Source organism: Geotrypetes seraphini, chromosome 5 (genome assembly GCF_902459505.1).
Source record: "Geotrypetes seraphini chromosome 5, aGeoSer1.1, whole genome shotgun sequence".
In the NCBI taxonomy this organism is placed as follows: domain Eukaryota; kingdom Metazoa; phylum Chordata; class Amphibia; order Gymnophiona; family Dermophiidae; genus Geotrypetes; species Geotrypetes seraphini.
The window spans coordinates 263390334-263414683 of record NC_047088.1 but is presented as its reverse complement, the minus strand read 5'-3'; the positions used below and the strand labels follow the sequence as shown (position 1 = coordinate 263414683).

General features: G+C 44.4%; 1 protein-coding gene across 3 annotated transcripts in view; it reads left to right on the top strand.

Annotated features, from left to right (window-relative positions):
• Positions 1 to 24350, top strand: part of USP37 (ubiquitin specific peptidase 37) — a 465383-nt gene that overhangs the window by 29021 nt on the left and 412012 nt on the right. For all 3 annotated transcript variants that reach the window (XM_033944517.1, XM_033944518.1, XM_033944516.1), the window contains exon 2: positions 7007 to 7122. The gene's annotated coding sequence lies outside the window, so the exon portion shown is untranslated. The remainder of the gene's footprint in view (positions 1 to 7006; positions 7123 to 24350) is intronic.

The window sequence follows — 24350 nt, the reverse complement described above, 5'->3', positions numbered from 1 at the left end:
CACTCATCCGAAATTCCTGCCTAAAGTGGTCTCTGAATTTCATCTCAACCAATCCATAGTTAATCCTGTGTTTTTTCCAAAGCCTCATTCTCATCCTGGAGAATCAGCTCTTCACACTCTGGATTGTAAACGTGCTTTGGCTTTCTACCTGGATCGCACCAAACCACACAGAACTGCTCCTCAACTTTTCGTCTCCTTTGATCCGAACAAGTTGGGTCGCCCTGTCTCGAAGCGTATCATCTCCAACTGGATGGCGACTTGCATCTCTTTCTGCTATGCCCAGGCTGGATTACCCCTTCCCTGTAAAGTCACAGCCCATAAGGTTAGAGCAATGGCGGCCTCTGTAGCCTTCCTCAGATCGACACCGATTGAGGAGATTTGTAAGGCTGCCACTTGGTCCTCGGTACATACCTTCATCTCACACTATTGTCTGGATACTTTCTCCAGACGGGATGGACAGTTTGGCCAAACAGTGTTACAAAATTTATTCTCCTAAGTTGCCAACTCTCCCACCATCCCATTGAGGTTAGCTTGGAGGTCACCCACTAGTGAGAATACCTGCCTGCTTGTCCTGGGATAAAGCAATGTTACTTACCGTAACAGTTGTTATCCAGGGACAGCAGGCAGCTATTCTCACGTCCCACCCACCTCCCCTGGGTTGGCTTCTCTGCTAGCTACCTGAACTGTGGTGCTGATTCTGTCCTGCTCACTGCTGCTGGGGGCCTATGTTTTGCTGCCACCTGTGTGACCTTCTTGCGTGGCATGACTCCAGTCTCTACAGTCTCCTTGAGTTAGTGGAAGCCATACCGTCTCGACACCCATCGGGAGCAGGGGACCTGCACTGCAAGGACTTCTGGCCGCTGGACTCTTGGTTTGAGATTCTGTTGAGTGCCTGTTTGAGAGATTTGCCAGTTTGTTGTTTATGCAGCTCTCTTTGCACTGCTTTAATGTGTTTTCTATATACTTGGATGTTTTAGCCCTCTAGAGTTGGTGTGGGGGTTCTCACTTTAGTTTTCACCCGGGGGGCTGGGTGGTGGGTGGGAGGACGAGAGTGTTCGTGTGAGAAGGGAAAGGGGATGGAGGTAGTGTTGGGGTTTTGGTTGTGTGTGTGGGGATTGTTTGGTGTGAGCATGGTTGAGATGCATTGGGGACCTGGGAGTAGGGCTGAGGGGATGAGAGATGACGAGATTGGGGTGGGAGGGGGGGTTTTGGTGGGGCGGGATGGGGGGGTGGGATGCACCTGGGGTCTCTGATCAGGAATGTACTGATACTTCAGTGGGTGGCGTGCTGGTTTGGCTGGGAGGCCGGCGCTGCTGCCCCACAGATCTGTTGTCTCTGGGGGGACTTACTTCTTATCAACTGCTATTGTGAGTTCTGTTAAGATTGCCAGCTTCAACATTGATGGCTTGCACTCCCCTGTGAAGCGCAACAAATTATTTCAATACTGTAAGAAATTAAAAGTAGATGTTTTAATGCTTCAGGAGACTCACCTCAGCGTGGCAGAGCATGTTAAACTGAAGAGGGATTAGGTAGGAGAAGTAGTTTTTGCTTCATATAACTCCAGACAACGAGGTGTTGCTCTCCTCTTTCATAAAAAGCATCCTTGCACTATGCACAAGGTGATACGGGACCCTGAGGGGCGATATGTGATCTGGGCCGGAGTTTTCTTGGGGAAGAAATATGTGTTTTGTTCTCTTTATGCACCTAATGTATATTCTCATGGATTTTTTTCTGTATTAGTAGCGGCTTTGACGCCCTTTTCTGAATACCAATTGGTACTAGGTGGGGACTTTAACATCACTGCAGACCCACTTGTTGATTGCAAGCCGCCTAAGCCTCGATTGAAAGGAGGCGATCACAAGGGGGTGAACTTTGTGCTACACCAACTGTGTCTGATTGATGTCTGGCGCACACTGCATCCTACTGAATCTGACTTCACTTTTCACTCTCACGTGCATGATGTTCATAGTCGCTTGGACTACCTGCTGGTGGCTCCTTCTCTGCTGGCGGGTATTCCACGAGTGGTGATTGAAGATGGTGTTTTGTCAGATCACCACTTGGTTTGGCTGGAGCTCATTGATAGGCCGGGGTCCCAGGGGTCGACTACTAGCTGGTGTATGAATCCCACGTTGTACGAAGATGATGAGTTCAAGGACTTCCTGGAACAACAATGGGATTTCTTTGTGAACGAAAACCCTGCTTCTGATGTATCAGAGGTGGTGTTTTGGGAGGCGAGCAAGGCGGTCTTGCGTGGTAAAATTATTGAGTACACTACCCACAAGCTCAGAGCCCAAGATAAGACACTGTTGGACTTAACACAGCGTCTGGCCGCGTTGCGTGGGAGTTTACATGCTCCGGGTGCTACGCAAGCCCGATCTCAATATTCTGACCTACGTAGGCAAATTAATGATTTATTGGCAGAAAGAGCCCTTAGAGATATCAGATTGTATAAATATTGCCTCCATCGCTGGGGTAACAAAGCGGGGAAACTGCTTGCATCTTTGGTTACCTCACGGGCTCCGAAGTGCATTATTTCAAGGATTCAGGCGCCTGATGGTGGTGAGGTAACTGCCCAAGCTGGAATACAGCAAAGTTTTGTTAACTACTATAGGGCGCTATATGACAGGGGGACCTGTGACACAGGACAGAGGATGACTTTCTTTCAAGACCTACAGCTTCCATCCCTGGGAAATGAGCAGCGAGAGGTGTTAAATGCCCCGGTGCGAGGGTTGGAAATTCAACAAGCTATTCGGGCCTTAAAATTGGCTAAAGCCCCTGGGCCTGACGGATTGGGTTCTGAATATTATAAGTTGTTGGGGGTACGAGTGGTGGGCCCATTTCAAGCCCTTTGTGGGGCTCTTGGTAGAGGTGAAATGCCTCCACATAGACTAACTCACGCCAATATTGTGGTTCTACCGAAACCGGGTCGAGCGGAAGATCAGCTGGGATCCTATAGACCTATTTCTCTGTTCAATCAAGATATCAAGTTGTTTGCTGCTATCATGGCGGCTCGCCTGGGTCGGGTTTTGCCCAATTTAATTCATTCGGATCAGGCAGGTTTTGTGCCGGGCCGCTATTCCTCTGCTAATGTGCTGAGGGCGCTTTCGGTGCTTCAGAATCCTGGACTTGTTGGGCAACACCCGGGACAGCAGAACGCTCTTATAGTTAGTTTAGACGCGGAAAAAGCGTTCGATAAAGTGTTGTGGGATTATCTTTTTTGGGTTCTTCCTCAGTTCGGCATTTTGGGGAGCTTTCTGTCTGGGATTCGATCATTATACGCTCATCCTACGGCCCAAATCCTGATTAATGGGGAGCTTACCTCTTCTTTTGAACTCGAGAGGGGGACGCGCCAGGGCTGTCCCCTCTCCCTGATGCTTTTTGTCTTGGCTCTAGAGCCTCTTGCGGCTAAGCTCCGTCAGAGCACCGACTTGTGTGGTATTTGGTTGGGTTCCCAGGAATTTAAAATTAATTTGTTTGCGGATGACATGCTCATCTTTCTGGGAGATGCTGCAGAGGGGGTTCCTCGATTAATAGATCTTATACAGAGATTTGGAGCCTTTTCTGGGTTGAGAATTAACTTTGATAAGTCAGAGGCTCTGGCGGTCCGCCCCCCGTGTAATCTATGGCAGGATCCTTCCTTTCCGTTGCAATGGTCTAAGGGTACGCTCAAATATCTGGGAATATATCTGCATGCAGATCCGGGGGTGGTCTACCGGAAGAACGTACTTGATAAATTTGATGCAGTCCGAGCTCTGTGTAAGAAGTGGATGGAGTTTCCCCTTTCGCTCCTGGGACGCGTTGCCCTTATTAAAATGGTCCTCTTGCCGAAGCTCCTGTATCCACTACAAATGGTGCCCATCTGGATCAAACAGAAAGATGTGCAGGCCTATAGGGGGATCGTTTCATCCTTTATATGGCGTTCCTGCCGGGTGAAAATTGGCTATAACAAATTGATTAGGGGGCGCGAGCACGGAGGTGTGAACTTGCCCGATTTGCGTCTTTATAATGTTGCTGCTTTGTTGAGATGGGTACATGAATTATATACGGGAGCTGCCAGGTTTGCCCCGGTTGGATTCTGGTACATTCTGTCATCTCCGGTGTCAGTTTTTAACCTCCTGTGGCATGGGGCGGCACCCTGCCCCTCTATGCTTCGACCCTTACGAATGGCCTGGTGCTGGTGGCGGTCTTCCTTAGGGTGCGCGGTGGGTCCTTCGCCTTTTACGGAATTGGTGGGTAACCCTAAGTTTCCTGCTGGTTCGTTACATGCATTTTTTGCCTCAGTTCGGACGTCTGGGTGTCGCTTTGTGGGGCAGGTTGCTGAAGTGGGGTCGGGATCGGTTCCCTCTTTTCTGGCATGCTGGGACCGCTGGAGTTGGCCCGCAGGGTCTATGTTTGCGTACCTGCAGATGCGTAGTTATTGTTTGGTGCTCCGTTCGCCGGAGGGCAGATTGCCCACCTTCACTTCCTTGGATCAACAGTTTTTGTCAGCCCCATCTGAGTTTAACACGCTCTCGGAGTGGTATAAAGTGGGGAGGGAACGGCGGTCTGATAGGTTTCTTGATGCTATGGCAACGGAGTGGGCCTCAGCTTTGGGTGAGCAGGTCACTGCTGATGAATTAGTTCTGTGTTTTCGGGAGTGCGCCTCTGCCTCCCCTAATGTGAGTTTGCGGGAAGTACATCTGCAGATTCTGCACCAATCTTATTTAACGAGATGTAAGGGACGAACGATGGGGCTATGGCCTGATGACTGCTGCCCCCATTGTCCAGCTCGTCGGGACACCTTGGTACATCACTTTTTGGAGTGTTCACGTGTAGGGCCCCTGTGGATTTTTGTGCTTCGAGAGCTGGAGAAAGTTATAGGATTATCTATAGACTGGTCTTATAAGACGTTGCTGTTGGGTGTCACAGGTCCCCTGGTGGAAGCGGGTGTTAGCGATTCTGGCAGGCGCTTCCTTTTAGTGGCCTTAGGAATCACAAAGAAACTAATTCTTCGCCACTGGATTGGTACCACGCAGCCATCGGTGCAACAGTGGCGGGCTAATATGTCTCTGATGGCTGGGTGGGAGCGGCAGCACCGTTGGGGAGCTGCGAGCTGGAAATTTAGGACCTATTTGGATTATTGGAGTTCCTTTTAGGGCTGGTTAGAGATCATGGGTGCATAGGGTGGGGTGGGGGGGCTGGAGGGGAGGGTTTCATTCAAAAATTGGATCTGCATGGGGGATGATATGATGTGGATTTATCGACGTTTGTTTATCCTTAACCTGCACCTTTGATAATTGTATCTGATGTCTTTCTTGTATGGTCGTACTTTGTATTTTCTCGTATGCATTGATCCTTTAATAAACATATTTTCAAAAAAAAAAAGAAATTATTATTATTAGTGCTGTGTTTTGGATAGTTTGTAGTTGTTTTATTATGGTTGTAGGGCAGGGGAGATAGAGGATGTTACAGTAGTCAAGTAGGCCTATTAGGGATTGAACTAGGAGCTGGAATTGTGTTTTCTCGAAGAATTTCTGAACTTGTCTTAAGTTTCTCATGACCGAGAATGACTTTTGTATTGTTTTATTGATTTGCGGTTGCATGGTGCAGCATCTGTCGATAATTATTCCTAGCAGTTTTAGGATGGCTTGTATGGGGTAGTTGATTGCGTTGATTTCAATGTTGGTTATGGTTGGTATTTTGTTGTTTTCTAGGAGGATGAATTTAGTTTTATCTGGGTTCAATTTCAGTTTGTGATCTTTCATCCAGGTTGCTATTAATTTTAGTTTTTGGTATATTGTGTTTGTCATGGAGGGTTCTGGTTGATCGAAGGGTATGAGAATGGTAATATACATAATATGTATATTATATACATAATATGTATATTATATACACTAGTCTTTAAGCCTGTTACATTAACGGGTGCTAGAATATATGTATGTCTGTCGTTCATTCTTTCTTTCTCTCTCTCTCCCCTTGGCCGCTTTCTGTCTCTCTCTATCCTCGGCTGTCAACCATCACCCCTTGCCTGTTCCACCTGTCCAGCAGTAGGCCTTCTCCCTTCCTTTTACCTCCCCCTGTCCAGCAGCACTTCTTCCCTGCTCCCCAGTCACTCTTCCCTGCTCCCCCTGTCCAGCAGCACTTCTTCCCTGCTCCCCTGTTCCTCTTCCCTGCTCTCCCTGTCCAGCAGCACTCCTTCTTTTCTCCCCCTGATCCTCTTCCCTGCTCCCCCTGTCCAGCAGCACTCCTTACCTGCTCCCCCTGTCCAACATGCGGCTCCTATCAGCATTCCCTCCACCTCCATTTCCTTGTGCATCAGCATTTCCCCCCTCCCTACTTCCCTGTGCAGCATTTTCCTCCCTCCCCACTTCCCTGTACAGCAGCTGCAGCAGCATTTCTTCCCCTGTCCATTTTGCTATGAGAGCCAGGTGAGAGCTGCTATCTTCAGCTGGTGTTTTTTTTTTAGTTGAAAGCCGCCGCTGCAATTAGGGTTCGCCGGCCGCCAGCGCTCAGCCGCACCCTGAGAGCCGGGTGAGAGCGGCGACCTGCAGTTGTGGGTTGTTTTTTTTAGTTGAAAGCCGCCGCTGCAGTTCCTCTCTCGATCGTGGTGCAGATCGGGAAGCGGGGCCTCAGCACCGGCCGGGCAGCTCGCGGCGCCGGCCCTCAGGAGCTCGAGGTTGGCGGCGGACATGTGTGGCGTGCCATGGTGCAAGAGGAACAGAGATCGTTGGCGGCGCGAGGTGGATAGCAGGTGACGTAAAACTCGCACATGCGCACTCGTGTTTCCGCGATGGGATCAGGGAACACGTTTTTTTAGTGTGCATGCGCGGCCTATCATTTTATTATATTAGATAATATGTATATTATGTATTATGTTTGTCCATATTATGTATATACATAATATTGCCACTGGTCCAATGTGGTTGTGTTTTTTGTGCAATAGATTGAAAGATTTAATTGCATTATTTATATTTTTGCTATTTCTATGATGTCATGAAAACTTTTAATTTTTTTCTTTTTTTTGTAGTTCATTGACTTCTGATAAGAACGGTAAGAAAAAATAATAAAATGTGCAAGAAAGATGATTTGAAAAGGTTGTTCAACTTCTCTGGACTCTAACTGGAGGTGCTGAAATATTTTTTGGTAGGTATACAGTAATAAAATCTAACATATCCTTACTGTAACTTTTTGTTAATTTTTTTTTTTTTTTTCAGATTTCTATTTTTCCAAGAAGTATTGGTAAAAAGAATTTTCAAACTATCTTATTTTCTTCATAGTTTCCTTGATACATACCAAACTTGCATGCTTCCTTACCATTGTAGAGCCATGCATTACTGTAGCAGCTCCTTCATAGGATTTCTATAGCGTCCCTCTGAGATTGGCGCAAGTTATGCATTCTGATCAGCAGGTGGAGACTGAGAACGATTGACTTTTGAGCTCACCTATAAGCATACAGTGCAGTCTCCAGAGTCGGAAGTTTTCAGGCTATCAAGTGGTAGACCTGCTAAGCCTTTGAAGTCCCAGTCAAGTATTGAGTTTAGGCATCTTGGAAGTCAGATTCCTCTAGGGAGAAAAAAAATGAGGTTATTTTGATTTTATTCCCTCTTGAAGCTGGCTGATGGTGTTCTATTTTGTGCTGGACAGGGGCTGAGGCTCACAGGAGTCTTTTGTGTCCTGGGGTGTCACACCCAAATGGTTGGATTCCTTATCCCCACGTATCCTGTTTGAGCAGTCCTGTGTGTGCCATAGTTGTGCTTTTTACCTGATGGCAGCCAACCAGCCAGCCTTGAGAGCCAGAGAGGTCTCCTTTGGTGGCCGGGGGTGGATTGGATAAGAAAAGCTTTATTTCCTTTGTGTCTGTAGCAGACGAATCCAGAGACTTCTGGGTTATGGCCAGCTGCTAGCAGATAAAGAACACTGAATTGAACTTATTGAATGGTGTGCTCTCTGATCAATCAGTATTCTCTATCTCCAGCAGGCAGATGGATGTTTCCTGACAAGCTCCTGGTCTCTGTGTTTGCTAGCTCCTGTGTTGGGTTTCCTTGTTCAGCAGGCTTTAGGGGTACAGCTGGTGAAGCCAGGTCCTTTTTCCACCCTGAACCCTCTTCCTCTTTGCCTCTTTTCTCATTTCCCACATTAACCCCCCTAAAAAAAAACAACCACCAACCTCAGAAAATAGGAAAATGGCAATAGGTGAGACATTCTAGACAACAGGGTTATTTCCCCACTAGTGTTAAAGCCCGTTACATTAACGGGTGCTAGAAAGCAGCCCCCTTTCCCTCTCCCCCTCCCTGACTGTCTCTCTGTGGGCCCCTAGTATTTAAGCCCATTACATTAACGGGTGCTAGAATCTATGTCTGTCTGTCTTTCTTTATTTCTTTCTCTGAAGCAGCGCAGCACTCTACACACGCTGCTTCGGGGCCTTCTACTGCTCTGATTTACTCTGGCACGTCCCTGATGACATCATCAGAGAGGCAGCAGAGCAAATCAGGGCAGTAGAAGACCCCGAAGCAGCATGTGTAGAGTGCTTTGGACACTGCTGGAGTGGGCAGGTTTGTCGGGACTGCAGGAAGGGAAGGGGGGCGGCAAGGGACTAAGTGAGTCAGTCAGACGGCGGGAAGGGATGAGGGGGTCAGACTGCGATGGAAGGGTCAATGGGGGTTCAGGTGCTTCGAGGAAGGGTGCGAGGGAGGATTGCCGACAAAGAAATTACTTACTGTGAGTGAGGGGGAGCCGGCAAGACCGCAGGGACCATTTTATGCGCGCAGGGTGCTAGAGTAGATGTCTGTCTGTCTGTGTGTTGTTTTTTTTTTTTTTTTATTTGTCTCTCTCTCCTTGGATGCTGTCATTCTTTCTATCTGTGTCTTTTCCTGGCCCCCTGTCTATCTTTATTTCTAACTCTATCCTCTTCCCTCAATCCTGCATGCTGCTCCCCCTGTCCTCCACACTTCCATTCAGTGTCTATCTCCCTCTCTCTACCCCTTCCATCTACTGTTCACCCTCTGTCTTGCCCCTTCTATTCACTGCCCTCTCTTCTCTTTCCATCCGGTGTCCGCCCTCTCTCTCTCTGTTCCATATGGCCTTTCTCCATCTCCTCCTTCCTTTTCCCTTGGTCTGGCATACCTTCCTCCTTCCCTCCATGCCCTGCCATCTCTTCTTCCCTCCAAGCCATTATCTCCCCCTCTGCTCCCTTTCCTCCTTGAACTACTTCATCGGGCAGCAGCAGCATTCACAATTCATTGCTGTTGCTGGCTTCAGGTTTTTCTCTCTGGCGGGTCCTGTCTTCATGAAAACAGGAAGTAGGCAGGACCGGCCAGAGAGGAAGGCCTGAAGCCCCAACAGCAGCGAATTGTAAACGCTGCTGCTGCCTGAAGCACCCGAGGCAGACGCTTCTCTCCCCTCCCAGCCCAACCCCTGCTGACTCTGCGACCCTGCCGGCGAGATGACTTTAATAACAAACCTCCCTCCAGCGTTGGCAGCCGCAGCACGTTAAACAGGCTGCTTCCCGGCTTTCTTCTGCCGTTGAGCCTCTCTGTCGCATCATTGATGACGTCATCAGTGACGCGGAAGAGGGACTCAACTGCAGGAGAAAGCCGAGAAGCAGCTTGTTTAATGTGCTGCGGCGGTCAACGCTGGAGGGAGGTTTGTACCGGTATGTGCAGAAGCGATATGTACCTCCCCCTCCGGCATCCCTCCGGCGCATCCTTCCACGATCCTGAGTCGGCCACAGCGCTCGAGTCTGTTTCTCGCGCTTTGTCTTGCCGCCACATACGCACTCTGGCCACAGACCTACAGATCACAGAACAGGGATCACAGATCACGCAGGTCTGAGTGTGCATGCGCGGCTAGCGTTTTATTATATAGGATACTCACATGGACTGCAGAAGGGATCCACTTCAGATTATTCACTCTGCTCCAGTGTACTTCACAGCTCAGTATAGCGCTCTCTAGCAGTCTTTCCTTCTGTACTCATGGCTGTAGTTGTGTGTGTGTTCTGCTGTCCTCATTTTTGTTGTTTTAATTTGACATAGTTCGTCCCCTTTGTGGGAATTTTCACGTTCAAGGCGATTTGGAGGCTCGCCTGCTTGTGAATTCAGACATTGATCTGTAGCTGACAGGCCGATCCCTTTCTGGATACCTGTTAGCTAGTCTGCATTGGATTCCTTGGAGCTCAGGGCTGTCCTTGAAGTTGGCTCGCCATCTGTTAAGTGGAGGGTATGCGCAGACTGACGCACTTAAGGGGCTCAGCGGTGTCCCGAAGTGTGCTGGTTGCATTTTTGCGCCGCTGCCCATCCTAGTGAGCATCCAGTGGTCCACAGGGGCAGAGGCATAGTCAAAGATCAGCTTTGAGAAAGCATTCCTAACATTGTAGCACTGAATTCTGAACTGGCTATGGAACAGAGCTAGAAGCAGATGCAGCCCAGTGTCTCTGGTAACAGCGAGTACAGCAGAGATGACAGGCTCACACAACGATTTTCAAAAGTTAATTTTGAGGGGGTTTCTGTGGTTTCAAGTGTTCCCCTATTTTTCCCAACCTGAGAAATTCTAAAATCCCAATTTTTATTTTTGGAAAGTGTGTGTGTTTTTAGCACATTTTTCCTTAGCAACAGCAGCAGATGAATCCAGAGACCAATGGGATAGCACACATTTACCAGCAGGCAGAGATAGAGAAACTGATTAACAGGTGGTCCTATTGGCTGGCACTCCTCCTGTATCTTCAGTATGCTCTATCTCCAACAGGTGATGGTCCTATTCAAATAGCTCCTGAATTCTGGCTGTGATTGGACAATTAATTTTCTTCTGTTGAGAGTTGTCTTCAGGTGGAAAGGGGTGTCTGGCTGAGCAGTGCCACCTTTGGGAGTTACATCTGGGCCCTCCAGGTCCTTGCTCCACCCTCCCCTCCAGTGGATTGAGGGGTGTTGGTGATTCACTCTTTTTTTTTTCCTTTCCAATTTAAAAAGAAGAAAAAATAGAACTCATCTGGTGTGGGAGCTTGTGCCACGTGTTCTCATACCTTTTTTGGCTTTTCAGCCTCTCGCACAGCTCACCTGTTCTCGTATCTTTTTTTGGCTTTTCAGCTTCTAAGCGGACCATTTCTAACTGGTTGGCCGTTTTTATCTTTCTGTTATGCTCAGGCTGGTCTCTCCCTACCGGGTCGAGTCACAAGCCACAAGGTCAGAGCAATGGCGGCGTCTGTTGCTTTCCTCCGCTTGACTCTGAGGAAATCTGTAAGCTGCCACTTGGTCCTCGGTTCATATGTTTACCTTGCACTACTGTCTGGATACTTTATCCAGGTGTGACGGCCATTTTGGCCAGTCCGTTTTGCAAAATCTGTTCTCCTAAATTGCTAACTCTCCCTCCATCCCATTCTGGTTAGCTTGGAGGTCTCCCACATGTAGAGAATATGCTGCCTGCTTGTCCTGGGATAAAGCACAGTTACTTACCGTAACAGGTGTTATCCAGGGACAGCAGGCAGATATTCTCGCAACTCACCCACCTCCCTGTGGTTGGCTTCTTTGCTAGCTATCTGAACTGAGGCCACGCTGAGAAGACGCATGCCCTAGGTCGGGCGGGAGGGACACGCGTGCATGCGCAGGCTAATCGCAAGCTTAAAGGTCTTCAAGCTAGTCTGCTTGTGAAAACATCCGCTAGGGGGCTCCGTCGGTGACGTCACCCACATGTAGAGAATATCTGCCTTTACGGTAAGTAACTGTGCTTTCTAGTGAAAAAGAGATCTTAGCCTATAGTGGCAGGATAAGCTGATGGAAGTTTCACAAGAAGAAGGATGAATGCTGCGAAGGAAACAAGGGATATAAGAATGTAAGAGAGCTAACCACAGTACTATCCTTTAGGATTCTACTACTACTCCCTAATTTTTTTTTCCATTTATGGTTCTTTTATTCTACTATAAAGCACTGATATGTAACTTTATCCCTCCATTCCTTGTGTATCAACTAGTTTGTAAGTTTGTCAGTCCAACCCATTATTTTTAAATTTTAATTAGTATGTCTAAATGTATGTTTTTATTCTATTGTAACTCGCTTAGTAAATGTGAATAAGCGATTTATCAAATCAAAATAAAACTTGAAACTATGCTGTGATTTGTTCCTGTATGCTATTGCTATTTGATTATTAAATTCATATTTGAACCAGCATAAAGAGAGTCGAGCGGTCTCCCGTGGAGGCCTTAATAGCAGGCTTCAACATAGGGAAATGCAAGGTCATGCATGTAGGAAAAAAGAACCCGATGTTCACTTACAAAATGGGGGGATCACCGCTAGGGGTGAGTAACCTTGAAAGAGACCTGGGAGTGATGGTAGACACATCATTGAAGGCGTTAGCGCAGTGCGCCACAGCCTCAAGGAAGGCGAACAGAATGTTGGGCATCATTAGGAAGGGTATCACGACCAGGACGAAGGAAGTAATCCTGCCACTGTATCGTGCAATGGTGCGCCCGCACCTGGAGTACTGTGTCCAGTACTGGTCGCCGTACCTCAAGAAGGACATGGCGGTACTTGAGAGAGTCCAGAGAAGAGCAAGTAAGCTAATAAAGGGTATGGAAGACCTCTCATATACTGACAGACTGAAGAAGTTGGGGCTTTTCTCCCTGGAAAAGCGGAGACTTAGAGGAGACATGATAGAAACCTTCAAGATCATGAAGGGCATAGAAAGAGTAGACAGGGACAGATTTTTCAAATTACGGGGAACCACAAGCACAAGGAGGCACTCGGAGAAATTGAAAGGGGAAAGGTTTAGAACAAACACCAGGAAGTTATTTTTCACTCAGAGGATGGTGGATACATGGAACGCGCTACCGGAGGATGTGATAAGCAGAAGCACACTACAGGGCTTCAAAGAGGGTCTTGACAGGTACCTGGAGGACAAAGGGATTGAGGGGTACAGATAGGAGTAGAGGTAGGTAATAGGGATAGGATTAGAGGATTAGAGGCAGTTACAAAATTAGTCATGGACACTGTTCAGGCAATTAGGCCTGATGGGCCGCCGCGGGAGTGGACCGCTGGGCAGGATGAACCTCTGGTCTGACTCAGAGGAGGCGACTTCTTATGTTCTTATGGCTCTTCAATGGTAGACCCCGACGCTTGATAGAGGGGATCTCGCAGCCTTTAGACCACTCTCTGCCTCCCCGCTGGTATCTAGCCTTCCTGATTATCTGCTTTGCTAATCACTGTTTTGATGGTATTATGCACCAATATATTTAATCTAACTATATCTAACTTGTTTCTTTTTTTTCATTCATAATTTAACCTTGGGGGTTTCCTTGGCAGAGGTGTAGTTTAGAGGATTTTCCTTTGCAGAAGTGGGGTCTGCTGTGGGGCTGATTTCTCTAGTGTAGCAGTGGGGTCTAGTTGCAGTGGTGGGGTCCAGTTGCAGTGGGGGTTGCTGTGGGATTTATAAGCATAGTTTAGATGCAGGAGCGCAGGCAGGTTTTTTGGTATTGCAAAAAGTTGTGATGGTATTGATGTGAGGGCCGAGCCCAAGTTTACCTTAAGCGGACTCTGTGACCTCCCGTGGGTCCACGGAGCCCAGGTCTACTATAAGTGGCTCAGGAAGGCCCAGAGAAAGTGAGATAAAAAGGTGCACCTTCTGACCAACCCGGCTGATCTTGGGGTCCGGGTTATCCCTTCGCTTAACCCAGGTGGCTCAGATGCCAGGAGACTTGGTGAGCTTAGTAGCGGATCTCCATATAGGGCACAGGCTTATAGACCAGAGTCAGCTAGGTCTGACACGTTGTTAAAAACGTTACCAACAGTTGGGGGATCAGCCGTATACGTTGGGGCAGACTAGCTGCCCTGCAGTGGCCAAAGTGGGAGGCCTGCCGTCCAAGGGACGAGGCATTTTGGTTGTTTCGATAGGACATCCCCGAATCCGCTGGAATCAGGAATCAGGCCTTATTGTATCTAACAGTCAAACCATCATTTTTTTTCCCTCAGATTATTGGTATATTGAAATTGTATTGTAGTGTTCCTTGGAATCCTGCGTGCATCTTGGTGAACCTATATTATTGAAATGTAGGGGAACTGATGCCTGACTTCTTTATTCTCTTTAAGCTATATTCCTTCCTTAAACTTCCAACCTGGCACCAGTTGGAACATACTTTGTGCTCAGGCATATTTTCAAGGGGCGGTCTTGATGCCAGTATTCTCTACTGAACGCCCATGAAACATATGTCCTCAAAACTATCTTTCTCAGCCTCTCTTCTCCATAAAAAAGAGCATTCCTAAATACACCACAGCCGGTCCTGGCTGCGCCCCAACACCAACGAGTGGATTTAGAGAACTTCAAAGTAATAAATTTTACCCATTTTATAACCCCTAGGAGGCAGAGTCAGCCATAACCGGAACAGCAGTGCTGCTCTTTCTTATTTTGTTAATTGACCACCAAATTTTTTTGGCTTAGAATCATCTCATGCATGATACAGCGCTAATTAGGTACCTATTCTTCTGTGATCACAGTTCATTAATTGTAAGTATTAGTTCCTTTCTTATTTTCCTTTCTTGTATCTACTCTAAAGCTTTCCATAACCGGAACAGCAGTGCTGCTCTTTCTTATTTTGTTAATTGACCACCAAATTTTTTTGGCTTAGAATCATCTCATGCATGATACAGCGCTAATTAGGTACCTATTCTTCTGTGATCACAGTTCATTAATTGTAAGTATTAGTTCCTTTCTTATTTTCCTTTCTTGTATCTACTCTAAAGCTTTTGGGAGTTAATTTCGACTGCAAATTTTCCTATCACAATCGCATCAGTACGGTGGTTCAGAAATGTTTCCACCGTCTCAATGATAAGGTCTCTTGCTAAACTGCTCGATTCCTCATCATTGAACACACTAATTCACTCTTTGGTTATTTCCTGCATAGATTATTGTAATGCCCTCTATAAGGGCATTACCAAAAAGGAAATAAGACGCCTTCAGATAATACAGAATACTGCTATTAAGATCATTTACGGCGCAAAGAAGTATGACCATGTCTCTCCCCTTCTAATCGACGCTCATTGGCTGCCTGTCGAGCACAGAATTAGTTACAAAATTTTACTGTTAACCCTTACTATACTCGTTCCAATAGCCAACCCGAATTCATTGATAGACTTCTTATTCCATATCAACCTGCTAAATTGCTCCGATCTACGTCACAAAACCTTCTTGTACCATCTTTGAAACTAATCAATATGCTGAGATCTAATAACTTTGCCGTCACTGCATCTTCCCTATGGAATTCATTGCCCAATCACTTACGAGCAGAAACCTCGATAAAGCAGTTTAAAGCAAAACTCAAAACATTTTTATTTGAGGATGCTTTTGGATAAAACTGTCCTTTTTAGGACTAAATCAGCAATTGTCCCTTTCCCCACCTATTGTTTTAACCCTTAAGTGTGCTTTATTATAATTATTGTAATTCAACCCTACTTCCCAAATTATGTGTAGTCAGTATATGTGTCCTATGCTAAAAGTCTACTAACCTAGTATAGTACTGTATAATATTTTAACACTGTACACCGCTTAGAAATTTGAATTAGTGGTATAAAAAAATGTTTTCATAAACTTGAAACTTGTTTATAGTATATTGGTATAGTATTGTATATAGTATATCCTAATTGATAGCTTAGGAAGGATCCGTGATAAGATCCACAGTCAGTAGCTAGATAAAGCCTTATTAGTTTTGCTTTCTTAATCATAGCACTTGTAGATAGACGTATTGATTATCTTGAGCCCCAGGATAATTATTCTTATTATGTTACCTTTGACCCTTCTCAAACTATCCCACCCAAGCCTGCGTAAACTCATTCACCACTTTCATAAGAAATGGGTTAAACTCACCTCTAGATAGCGTATAAAAAATTCTACTGATTGGGAATGGCCTGAAGAGGGATCGCTCTTTTGGAGTGATTTAGTTGTACTACTATCCTTAATACTAAAAAAGGTAATTCACAGAATGAACATTTAGACCTGTGGAAACTCTGGCGTGCTCAATGTGTAGACCCTCTTTCCACTTCCCCAACAACCCAATCTCCTGTTGTAGGGGATACCTCCTCGGCCCCAATTCCTGTACCTCAGGACTGCATTCCGACTGAGGTTGTAAACCCACCCCCTTATTCTTAATCCTCTACCTTCCCAGAGCCTGCTCCTTATGTTCCTTCTGATATGCCTGCCCCAGATCCTCCGGCCCTTCAAGCCCCTCTTATTCAGTGGCCCCGTAGTAATGCTCCTTGGCCACGCAACACCTGTGGTTCCGGTGTAAGGACCCGTGGCAGGCCCAGAACGGTCTGTGGGACCCCTCCTCCTATAGACAGGTCTCGAAGACAGTGCTGGACTTGTAATAAACGAGGACATTATGCCTCTGAGTGTCGGAACAATAACCCTAATCAGGGCAGCAGAGGGGGCGGCCGGGGCCATGCTCACTATTGCCTTCCAAAATTTTCACCCAATACCCCGGCTCCGTAAAAATCCTCCATAGTAATGGCAGGACCCAACAGGGGACCTTTCCCCTGATGATCCCTACAATCATCCCTAACTAGCCCTTTTGTAACCCATTAAACACATACATCCATTCTCTCGCACACATGTGAAAAAGACTTCCCTAAGGACTCCATGAGAGTCTTGTTATCTTTTCCCCAGGTCATTGCACATGACCTACAGGGGTTCAGGGACACACATCGTTGTTTGTGTGTGATTACAACAGTCGCTGACTCAGCCACTAACTTTCTGTATCAGCATCTCAATGGTAATCTCCTCCACTTTCCAATTTCTTATCTCCTCCTGTAGCCTAAGAATCCATCCACAGGAGAAACACCCCGTTTCTCTCTTGTTACCATTACAATCCCTCCCGGTAGATTTGTATACTATTTGCTATCTCTCTGCCTCTTTCACACCTGTTGAACTGTGGTTCAACAGCTGTGAACAGGGGGTGATAAAGGTGATAACCGTGATAGATAGCTGCCATTAGCGCAACCCAAAAGTAGCGGAGTCACTAATAGCACAGGAAAACCACAGTCTCATGATAGCCTAAATACTTTAAGCCCATAAAAATAAAGCCCATAAAAATACTTTAAGCCCTAAATACTTTAGGCCAGGGCTGCCCAAGTCCGGTCCTCGAGATCTACTGGCAGGCCAGGTTTTCTGGATATCCACAATGAACTACATGCATGAGAGAGATTTGCATACCAAGAAGGCAGTGCAGGCAAATCTCTCATGCATATTCATTGTGGATATCCAGAAAACCTGGTCTGCCAGTAGATCTCGAGGACCGGACTTGGGCAGCCCTGCTTTAGGCCCATAAAAATAAATCGTTGTATTATGACATTGCTTTGAGAGAGAGAAAAAGGATCACAGATGAATTTTTATTTTTTGTTTCACAGACAGATTTTGCTTTCAAAGAATGTTGGTGAGCAAATATAGGAAAGGCCAGAAGTTAATAGAGAGTGACAAGTGAGAATGGCAATAAAAGGAAGCTATAAACAGATTACTGAAGATCAGAGAAAGATAGTGTATGTAGATAAGAAGAATTTGAGTTGTTTTTGTACAGTGATATGTCATGAGTATGTCTAACTAATAGACAGGCGACAATGCAAGATTAAAACCCCCCTTTGTCTTTATAGGTCCAGGATTTTAATATGGCCACTCCTTATTACGTTTCCTTCTTTTACTAATGATTATTTTGTTTCCTAGAATCAGGGAAAAACACAAAACTGTAGTGTTCTACAAGTGCACTTTAAGAGAATCATTTTTTTTTTTAGCTACAAGAGGGTTCCCTTAATATTTACTAGCAATTAATTTCTGTCCATTTTTCAGTACAGTCCTTTATGTTACCATGAGTTATGATCTGTTGTATTTTGTCATACGTCAAATTCAATGTTTTTGGAAATACGAGTGGATTTCCATTTACGAGTACTCAATATAATTAACAATATAAAAGAGAAACTATTCTTCATTTACCATAATATGTTTAAACTTCTAGAAGTCCTTTTTCTCTGCCTTTTCTTGGCGCTTACAAAAAGAAATGAGTTGCCAGACATTAGACCATTCCTCTAACTTTTGCAGATCCTTTTTCATATTTTCCACTCCCTCTGCAGTGTCTACTGTTACAAATCTTGGTATCATCTGCAAAAAGGCAAACTTTTCCTTCTAACCCTTCAGCAATGTCACTCACAAATATATTGAACAGGATTGGCCCCAGCACCGATCCCTGAGGGACTCCACTACTCACCTTTCCTTCCTCCAAGCGACTTCCATTAACCGCCACCCTTTGGCGTCTGTCCGTCAACCAGTTTCTAATCCAGTTCTCCACTTTGGGTCTTAACTTCAGCCCTTCAAGTTTGTTCAAGAGCCTCCTATGAGGAACCATGTCAAAGGCCTTGCTCAAATCTAAGTAAATTACACCTATGTCCTCGATCCAGTTCTCTGGTCACCCAATCAAAAAATTCAATCAGGTTTATTTGGCACGATTTACCTTCAAAAAAGAAACAAAAACTCTACTCTTCAAAAAATACATAAAACCTATATAACGCAACCAGATCCGTCCCAAGCTTCACCTACAATTACTATCTACTCCTTAGCAAATCAAAAATGTTCAAACTACTCCTAATGTATTTCCTAATATCTTGACAATTCTTAAATAATCCGCCTTATGTATTTCTCAACATCATGACAATTCTTTGTAATCCGCCTTGAACCGCAAGATAATGGCGGAATGGAAATCACTAATGTAATGTAGTAAAGCCATGTTGCCTTGGATCCTGTAACTCATTAGATTCAAGGAAGTTCACTATTCTTTTTGTCAGCAACCCATTATTTTTCCAACAACCGAAGTGAGGCTTACCGGCCTGTAGTTTCCCGCTTCATCCCTGGGACCACTTTTGCGAATAGGGACCACATTCGCTCTGATCAGTCCCCAGGAACCACTCCCGTCTTTATGTCTTTTTTTAACCATTCTTAGGCATAAAGAAGACATAAACAGTGAGACCAGTGAGACGATCACGTTACCCCTCTCTTAGGGATCCTTTTGCTGTGGCATGCTAGCTGATTTGGCGCATGCTAAATGCTAAGGCACCCATTATATTCTACAGGCGCCTTGGCATTTAGTGCACGCTGGGTCAGTTGGTGCGCCTTCGTAAAAGCACCCCCTAATTAAGGCATACTGGTTAACCATATCATATTGCCTGACTTACAAAATTCTACTAACATTTAAAACTAAAATGACACAAACCCCGGGATTCATCAATAGATAACATAACATAACTTTGTTCTTCTATACTGCCACAATTGGACGATTTCTAGGCGGTTTACACTGAAGAGAGCTGGACAATCAGCGAATTACAAAATACAAATAGTAAAAGTACAACATTTCTCAAGCATAGTCAGAATAGAATTATTAAATTTAGTATGACTTCTGTTTAGGAAATAGATCTGTCAAACAATACAGTCTTAATGTCCAAAATGCGCCATAGGTCAACCAGGCTCCATTGATGTAATTACCTAACCAAGACTGCTGTTTACTTGCTTGAAACATGAACGTTCTATTCAAAAATGACCTGTATTTACAACTGGTGATCCTTGGATAGGCAAATAAATTACAATTTCTGGTTATCCTTGTAGGGCTATATAGCACAAAATGAAGTAAGAGATAGGTAGGAACTATTCCCCAAACCAACTTAAAGCAAATGCAAGAGAACTTAAACATTATTTGTGCCTCCATTGGCAACCAGTGCAGCAATCTATAGTAGGGACTAACATGATCGCTTTTCATCAGTCCAAATATTAAATGGACAGCCATGTAGACTTAGTAGATAAAGACAGACTGTTCATCTTTTCCAAGGTAGGGAGAACGAGAGGGCACTTTCTAAAGTTGAAAGGGGATAGATTCTGTACAAATATAAAGAAATTCTTTTTCACCCAAAGAATGGTGGAAAACTGGAATGCTCTTCCGGAATCTGTTATAGGGGAAAACACCCTCCAGGGTTTCAAGACAAAGTTGGACAAGTTCCTGCTAAACTGAAATGTACGCAGGTGAGGCTGGACTCATTTAGAGCACTGGTCTTTGACTTGAGGGCCACCGCGTGAGCGGATTGCTGGGCAGGATGGACCACTGGTCTGACCCAGCAGTGGCAATTCTTATGTTCTTATGTTCCTCTTTTTCTGATTATCTGATATACACAGGGTTACTTCCTGGTTTCTAACACAATGCAATCAGCGTTTAACTTTATTAAATCCCCCCTCCAAATAAAAAAAAACAACCCGTTTCTAACTTGGCTTAAGAACTTCTCTAATAAGTTGCTGAAGAAAATGTTCAGCTTTATGGATTGAAATTCAGAATATGAATGAAAGTCTTTCTCAAATGTACTACACACTGAAGCGAAAATAACTAACTTCTGCTTTTTCATCTCTGCTGTCACAGATGGTTCAACAGAGATATGCACTATACTGTTAACCTATTATAGGCTGTTCACTGCTTGTTAGAAAAATCATTTGTCTAGGTTTAAACAATATGCATTTTATTTGGTTTCTTAGCGAAATACATTATGAACTAAACAAAATTGTACCCATGATTTGCTAGAATTCCATGGGAAGGACATTTCTCCCATAAATCCTATTTTATTTTAATTTTTAGGTTTTATCATCTTTGCTTCAGCATGTTTCAATATAGCTTATATATTTATTTATTTTTTTTTGTGTGTGTTGGTAATTATTTCTAATAGCCCTATTGCAAGACTCATGTGTTTCACTTGATTGTGACTTTTATGCATTTTCATCCTGTTTTGACTCCCACAATCACTCCCTAGCTATTTTTCATTTCAATTGGATTCTTTCCATCCCCTTTCTTGCTGCTAAAGTTGAAGAAAAGTGCAGTGAAGAAGTAACGAGCCCAGCTGAAAGATGATGATGTAAGAAGATTTGATGTGGACTTCTACCCTGGCCTTGAGCATAACCTGATGGCATCTGGACCCAGCTGAGTCTGCACTGATCCCAGCTATTTTGGAAGGGCATGGAAATTTTCTAACTGGTTAATTTATCCCTTTTGGATGTAGTATGCTCATGACAGGACGAAGCCATAAAAGAAAAGTATATTAAAATGTTAGCACATCCTGAATATCAGATCAGATTATGAACCCCCGCAGATGCTTAGTTGCCCAAACTATCTCAAATGTTGAAATAGGGACTTCCTACACCTACAATAATGCCCATGTGGATCAGGATATGACAAGTTATTAAGAGTCATTGGTATAGCACTTTTGCTTGAACAAACGGTAAATTAATAATCTATCACCATTATTCTTTTCTAGTAATAGTTGCATATATGGCCTTATAGAATTGCTGAGTTATACTGTGACACATGCCATTATAGTTTAGTTGGAGTTGAGTTAGTTTATCTGTCCTCTTAATCCTATATCAAGCCTACTTATTGAGTATCAGGGCCTTATGCCTGTGCTCCGTGACCAAGAACCTGCATGATCTTCAACCACATCCTGACCTTGAGGTTTCGAAGATTTTGTAATCTTCGAACAGGGGAATGAGGAAGGGAAGAGAAATCCTGTGTAGGAAAAGCCAGGTGAAGACCCTGAGAATTCCCCAATATAGCAGAAATAGGCCAACAGCTAAAACTTAAAATGATTGCTGAAAAAGCAAAATAGACACTCTGACTAGAAACTGTCAGCTCTGAAAGACACTTTTGCTTTCTTGAAAGCAAGGTCAAACAGAAGGCACAGCTGGAGAGAAAAACAATTCTAGTGAAAAAGAATCTTAGCCCTATAGTGGCAGGATAAGCTAATGGAAGTTTCACAAGAAGAAGGATGAATGCTGCGAAGGAAACAAGGGATATAAGAATGTAAGTGAGCTAACACAGAACTGAAAAGCTGTTAGGCCCAGGTGCTCGAGGGAGGTTCTTGATATTAATAGGACATTTACTGGGAAATAAGGTAGAATTAGATTAAAAAAAGGTGTGACACACAGTATCACTCATGCTAACCAATCCATAGATTAATAAATGAGATAAGGAATATGATTAACCAATGAACGTGTGAAATGTAACATGCACCAACGTGGGCCAGAGCCGTCAGAATCATATAAAAAAGCTCCTTGAACTCATCGGAAGTTCTCCATCAGTCTGGCCAGCATGGTGTATGCTCTATTACTCTGTATGCTGTGTGATTTGTTCCTGTAAGCTATTGCTATTTGATTATTAAATTCATATTATTTGAACCAGCATAAAGAGAGTCGAGTGGTCTTTCCGTGGAGGCCGTAATAGCAAGCTCTTCATGATTTAGCTCAGCATTTTGATTTAAAAATTAAAAATCTAAGAAATAATTGCTCGATAAATGATACTCATGAATATCAAAGGCCTAGTATGCAAGGAAATGTAATACAAGTGGATATGATTTGGAACTCCTTTCATGATTTAGAATGGAATAGTTATATTAAATTATATAACAAATATGCTAAATCATATTGTGTTTTGAACTCTTGTCCACCGGAAATTATGAAATCAGCTCCATTAGATTTTAAACTGAATTTGTTGAATTATCTGACTGATAATTTACAGAATGGAAAATTCCTCACTAATAATGGTCATATTATAATAACTCCAATCCCCCAAACCCCCAAAGAATCATTAGCATTAATCACTAATTATAGACCAGTAGCATCCATTCCATTTTTTGTAAAAATTATGGAAGGATTGGTCCATTCTCAACTAATGGAATACCTTGATCAATTTTCTCTCTTGCATGAATCTCAATCTGGTTTTAGACCTTTATTTAGTACCGAGACAGTAATTGCGGCTATTTTGGACAATTTACGTTCTTTGTTTAGTAAAGATCTTAATGCCTTGATTATGCAATTTGATGAGTTCTGCATTTAATTTAGTGGACCATGGGGAAATTGCTGCAATGTTTGGATGCTATTGGTATTGGAGAAGAGGTGTTAGAATGGTTTTGGGGCTTTCTCATATCTCGCACCTATCAAGTTTATTTCAATATACTTTCAGGTATTTGGAATAATTCATCTGGTGTTCCGCAAGGTTCACCATTGTCCCCGTTGCTCTTTAATATTTGTCATCATTAGGTGCGCAAATGTCGAGCGATCTGTTCTGGACCAAATTCCTCAACCTCCTCCCCTCCATTCCCAAGCTTGCAGACTCTGAAAACAATTGGCACAACTGGATCGCCCTTTCCAAGTCCACCTACCACTCCCTCGCCCCCAAACCACTAAATCCATCACCTATCCCCATAAAGCCCCTTGGTACCTTCCACTCCATAGAGACCTGAAACAAAAATGTCGAGCCTTAGAGCGAAAATGGAAAAAATCCAAATCCTCATCTGACAGACAGGCCTGGAGAATTAATATCAAACTCTACAACTCAATATTAAAAAAAGCAAGGAAGAACTTCTATGGAGACAAGATCTCCAAATCCAAAAACCAGAATGGCACATTGTTCAACATTTGGCGCTCCCTAACCACTAAAAATGACTCCACCCTTCTTCCCTCATCGCCTTCAGCCGAGGTCCTAGCAAAATTCTTCAATGATAAGATCTCTACCTTAAGGCGCTCCTTCCCGCCCGCAATCTCCTATAATTCTCTGGTGCCCCCCGAACCCAACCCCACCCTAACTGCTCTCAACTCCATCCCTACCGACAGATCCTGGACTGTCTTCGAGCTCATATCTGATTATCAGACCCTTAAACTCTGCCTCAAGTTAAAATCATGCAACTGCATCCTGGACCCATTTCCCTCCTACCTATTTGAGAAAATCCCTGCACAGGCCATCGCATCTCTTACCAAACTCATAAATTCTGCTCTATTATCAGGCCTATTCTCCACTGAAATGGGACACATTGCATTGACCCCTTTACTGAAAAAAGCTGACCTAGACCCCTCCATACCATCCAACTACCCGTCCAATAGCAAATATCCCTCTCCTCACCAAACTGCTCGAGTCTATCATATCTACCCAGCTCTCTTCCTACTTAGAAAGATTCTCCATCCTCTTACCTTACCAATATGGCTTCAGACCCAACTTCTGCACTGAATCCCTATTGGCCTCTCTAATCTCTAAGGTTCAGCAACTGCATTCTCGTAACAAGTTTGCTGTCCTTCTACAATTCGACCTCTCCGCAGCTTTTGACGTTGTCCACCACGACATTCTAATTTTCCAACTCTCCGAGATAGGCATTAGCCTCTCCACGAACATATCCTCATGCATAAAGAACCTCCAATCCTGGGCATTCACAATGCATATGAATCTAAACGAGTCCAAAACAAAACTCCTTTGGCTCGGCCCAAAATTAGACCATCTACCTTCCTCCATCCCATTGTCCTCCGGCCCCCCATTACAGCTCGAGTTCTCAAGCAAAGTTCTG